At 48.6% G+C, this 5,016-nt stretch overlaps 2 long non-coding RNA genes across 2 annotated transcripts; one reads left to right on the top strand and one right to left on the bottom strand.

Annotated features, from left to right (window-relative positions):
* Positions 1 to 1,518: 1,518 nt before the first annotated feature.
* Positions 1,519 to 3,298, bottom strand: LOC143269936 (uncharacterized). The gene is made up of 2 exons (XR_013046746.1): positions 2,365 to 3,298; positions 1,519 to 2,119 (listed from the first exon to the last, which is right to left on the bottom strand). It is a non-coding gene; the product is annotated as an uncharacterized LOC143269936 (long non-coding RNA).
* LOC143269937 (uncharacterized) lies at positions 2,740 to 4,610 on the top strand. Its single transcript, XR_013046747.1, has 2 exons — positions 2,740 to 3,315; positions 4,098 to 4,610. It is a non-coding gene; the product is annotated as an uncharacterized LOC143269937 (long non-coding RNA).
* Positions 4,611 to 5,016: the final 406 nt, after the last annotated feature.

Raw genomic sequence — 5,016 nt, 5'->3', positions numbered from 1 at the left:
ACATTAATGATCATTATATGCATATTGGGTCTGGCTCTCAGGGCTAGAAAAGATCAGAAGTCTCCAAAAAAAAAAAAAAAATGCTGATCTGCTCGTCAATGTCCCTGTCAGTTGGCATTGCCCTAATTACACGGGATTCCATGTTTTAATTCACAGCTCCTGCAAGGAAAATAACCCGTTAGAATGTCTCTCACACTCTGAGTTCACAGCCTGGCAATGGTGGCTACAGATGTGGGCAGGCTTCACCACTCATGTTTCTTAGAAGCTCCAGAGTTGATACAGAAGCAAGACCAGGCTCTCCCACAGTCAGCACTAGGGCAGAAAGTCTCCAGGGTCCCTTCTGAAAAGGCTTAGGGATGGCTTGCTACCTCTGAAGTCAGTTCTAGTCTCCGTGACATAACGGGAGAGAGGAAAGCCACTGGGCAGTTCCGAGGCTCGGGAAGTGGATGTTTGATGTTCTTGTAACACGTGTGTATCACGTGCTCTTGTGTATGCATATGAAAACATGACTATGTGTGCACACGTGTAGAAGCCAGAAGTCAACAGCAGGTGTCTTACTTTCATCCCTTCATTAAAAATTGTCCCACCTTATTGAGACAGGGCCTCTCACTGAATCTAGCTAGAGCTTACCGGGTTATCAAGGCTAGCTGGCTAGTGAGTACCAGGGAGCCTCCTGTCTCCATCTCCCCAGTGCTTGGATTACAGATGCATGCCTCCATGGCCGTCTTTAGGTTAGCTTACGATAATGTGTGTACAGTGTGTGGTTTGAGTGTGGGCACATGTGTGCCACTGCACACATGGCAGTCTAAGGACAACCACCCTTGATGGTCCTCATCTTCCCCCATCGAGACAGTCTCATTGCTGCTCCCCCCAGACTGACCGGTCCATGAGCTTCCAGGATACCCTGCTTTATGTGACATCCAGGGATGTGAACTCTGGTCCTCCCATTGGCTTGCCACCCTGAACCACCTCCCCAGGCCTCCCAGGCCCAGCTTTTTATATGGGTCCTGGGGATCCGAACTCAGGTCTTCAGGCTTATGTTGGGGATGAGCCCCTAGCCCATCCATGTCCTACTCTGTCAAGTGAAGATTTGGAGGACTTGCTTGACACCAACTTCCTCTTCACAGCATCCATAATCGGCCACCACCACCTTCCCACTAGGAGTCTGTTCCCTAGTACATCTCTCTCAATGGCTACAAGAACCAAGTTTTATATATATAACTCGTAAGATTACAGGACTTCCACATGAATCACTGCCTCTCCCCTCCCACATCCTTCCCAACCATCTGACACTCTGGGGGAAAAATGTTTCATTGGGTCTTCCCTACCACAAATTAAATGTGCAGAGAAAACCAGGCCAGATGTCCAGTGAGCCAGCCAGGATCACATCCTTCCTTACTAACACAAGGCTCATTCAAAGGGACTTGGATGGGCCAGGGACACCCCCTTGGCCCAGTTAGTGTAGAAATAGAAATGAAATTCTTCTCGGTGAGTGCACCAGCCAAGTCAGAACAGTGAAGCATCTTAATGCCTTTATTAAGTCTCTCTCCTCCACCCTGTGGTATGAGGGCCTTTATACGGGCCTGGGTGGCTGGCCAGGCTTCCTGCATCCCATAGGCCTTCTTCACAGGGAGAGCAGTTTGGAGCAACAGAATAGTGCACAAAACAGGGAGACTAGGCCCAGGCGAAGACGAAAGTTTCAATGTTGATGGTAAGTGGGAAAACCTCCGTGACAAAGCTGAACTCTGGACAGAGCCAGGGGCAGAATTCCCGCCAGGCCAGCGGCAGCTGCCTTCTCACGGCAGCCGGGAGAGCTAAGGCGCCGGTAGTCCTCCGAAAGAACACAGCCTCTGAGGGCTGAGCTGTCTTTCCTCTTACTACGGCAGAGGACTGGGGTGAGGAATGAGGGAAGATGGGAAGAATCAAAGTGATAATCATCCTAACAGATCTTCTTTGGGATAGCTGGGGCTCCGCCAAGCTGTGAAAACATCAGCTCAGCTCAGAGGTGAGGGATCCCTTGAGGTTGGCCTCTCGGTTCCTAGAAAGTGGCACCGAGGATCCAGGGACTGCCTCCATGCTCTTTGTTACAGCTCGGCTGGTGGTGATGAGCACAAACTTTCTGTCTGTGAAAGAGAAATCCATGAGATAACACATGGGAAAGCAGAGCAAACGTCAAGTCACTGGAAGTGCGTGTCCCACAAACATCACCACCACCCTCACACTGCTCAGGCAAGCAGACATGCTCTTCCTGACCCCGCGCTTCCAGGGAAGCCCGCAGCTGACTCCACAGCTCTCCTGCCTACCTCACCCACCCACCCACCCCGGGAGGACGGGACCAGCTAAGGGGGCTGAGGGGGGAAGCACTTGCCCACATTGAAGAGGTGGCAGGTCTGGAGAGGGTCCAGGCCATCTGGTTACAGCTCTCCACGAATAGGAGGGTGCCTTTCTGGGTAGGACAGAAGAACTGCAAAGACAAAGGAGAAGCATAGTGGAGATCTGCCAGGGAGCTGCTCCAGCATCTAAGTCCAGTCCCACAGACCGTGGGCCAGAGTCACTTCCTGGTAACCACCGCTAAGCACACGGGATGCTCGCTCGCTCGCTCGCTCGGGGCCTCCGGGTCTCAACCTGGACCTTGTGGGCGTCCTTCCATCTTGACAATGGTCCCTATCTTCCTGCAGAGTCCTCCTCACCAACCAGCTGATCAGCTAGAGGCCAGCTTGCCTTCATCCCTGAGAAAAGTCTCCCGCAAAATAACTGCCAACTGCTCTCCTCCGGCCGTTAGCCAAACCCTCGGCCACGCCCATCAGAGCGGCTCCTCCAATCAGAGGCCTCTTACTCCCTGTCCACTCTGGACCTCTAGAATGTTGCAGAGACTTGGAGTCAGTCCTTCCTGGGCCCTAGGAAACAAACATCTGCCCGCCAGAAAGCTGACACGTGGGGACCACAAAAGGAGTGGAAGCCGCCCAAACACGCGGCTGTCTGGAGTGGCTCCAGAAGGCGCAGGCCCCTTGAAAGTCTCTCAGTCACGGACACGAGTGACCCCAGGGGTCCCCACTCCCATTCTGCCGAGGAAAAAATGCATTCACGAAGGCACGCTCCCTGAGGTCACTCTGAAGCTGGGGACGCTGCTGCAAGACAGGCTCTCCCCGTGCTCGCACTGACCAGAGCTAACCACAGGCCGTTCTCTCTAGACAGACGTGCCCGAACAAGCCTGCCTCTAACTGGAGGCATGGTCAGCTCCCACTTCCTCCTGCCCCTGCTGTGGTGCCTGGGAGACCCCTTTTCCAGCCAATGGGAGCTGGCCGCTGAGTAGAGGTGTGTGTCTTTGGCCAATGGGAAGTATTTGAGACCACAGTTAGAGGACACTCATAAGCTTATACTTGTGCTCTTTTCTGGTTTTGGAAAGACTGTGTCCACAAATGTTCAAATGCACCATTGCATCTGAGCCTCTTTCTTTCTTTCTTTCTTTCTTTCTTTCTTTCTTTCTTTCTTTCTTTCTTTCTTTCTTTCTTTCTTCCTTCCTTCCTTCCTTCCTTCCTTCCTTCCTTCCTTTTTTTTTTTAATAACTCACATAAAATGCAGAGGCTTTTCAACCTTCACAGACTGTTCTATCCTCAGCACTGGTTCCAGAATTTTCCATCATCCTCAAATGAAACCCTATTCACATCAGGTATCCAGTCTCCTTTCCGCTCAACTTCTAAATAGTTTTATGTTTGAAACCTTTTGTGTGTGTGTGTGTGTGTGTGTGTGTGTGTGTGTGTGTGTGTGTGTGTGTGTGTACATGTCCAGGTAATTCTTTTGCTGCTGGCTTCTTTCCCCAGCATGTGTCACAGATTCATCCCTACCATGCCAGTAGGGATGCGGTGTTCATTCCAAGACTAAGCAATATCTATTTATCTATGCATCACTTCATGAGCCCTTGAGTTTTTTGTTTTCTTGACATGCATGAATAATTTTGCTATGGGCTTATGTAGAGGTATTTTTGTTTAGATGTAGTTTCAGTTCTTCTGAATATTGTATTGGTTAGTCTTCGGTTGCTGTAATAAACACCATAACCAAGGCAACTTATAGAAAACATAGTTTATTTGGCCTTACAGTTCCAGAGTGACGAGTCCATCGTGACAGGGTAAACACGGAAGGAGGCAGCAGGCAGCAAGCATGGAGGCGGAAGCGGGAAGCTGAGAGCTCTGGTCTTCAAGCCGAAAGCACCAAGCAGGAAACGTGAACCGGAAGCTGCTCCAGGTTTTAACTCTCAAAGTCCACCCCAGCAAGCTTCCTCCAGCAAAATCGCACATCCTTCCTAAACCTCTACACACAGCACCAAGTCTTCAAACGCCTGAACTTTGAGAGACATTCTCACTTACGTCACTACAGACACAAACCTGGGAGTGGTAATTCCATCTTTAACTTGAGGACCTGTCCAAATGTTTTCCATACTGCTTGTCCCATTTTGACATCCCTCCCAGGCCCGTCTAAAGCTTCCAGCATTACCAAATCCCTGTTGACCTTTCTTTTCTTCTTTTTAATGATAGCTATCCAAATGTGTGTGAAATGGCCTCTTGTTATGGTTGATTTGTGCCTCTTTGATGATTAAAGACTTTGAACATTTTTTCCATGTGTTTATTAGAGACATCTATGATTATCTTTTTTTTTCTTTCAAGGGTGGCTATTTTGGTATTTTTCACATTAAAAAAATGATTGCGTTTTTGTCATTGAATTTTAGAATATTTTGAATATTCTAGAGTAGACCTGGCTTAATCTTTTCATAATGAGGAAAGCCTTTAGTCATTTTCCTCTTTTTTGTCCTATTTTTCTCTTTAAAAGTGTATTTTAATGCTATTTTCTTTTTGTTTGCCCTGAAGAATACAAGTGGCATCTTAATTTATAACAACCTAATCATAATGAGCATCATGTTAGCACAAACCATGATCCGTATGACTCCATCTCCCCATGACAGTACCACAAAACACTTTCCTGCTCATTGTGCACCCATCAACATAGATTCATAATTATTAA

Source organism: Peromyscus maniculatus, chromosome 21 (assembly GCF_049852395.1).
Source record: "Peromyscus maniculatus bairdii isolate BWxNUB_F1_BW_parent chromosome 21, HU_Pman_BW_mat_3.1, whole genome shotgun sequence".
In the NCBI taxonomy this organism is placed as follows: Eukaryota; Metazoa; Chordata; class Mammalia; order Rodentia; family Cricetidae; genus Peromyscus; species Peromyscus maniculatus.
The sequence above is the reverse complement of the archived record's forward strand: the minus strand, read 5'-3'. Positions and strand labels throughout refer to the sequence as shown.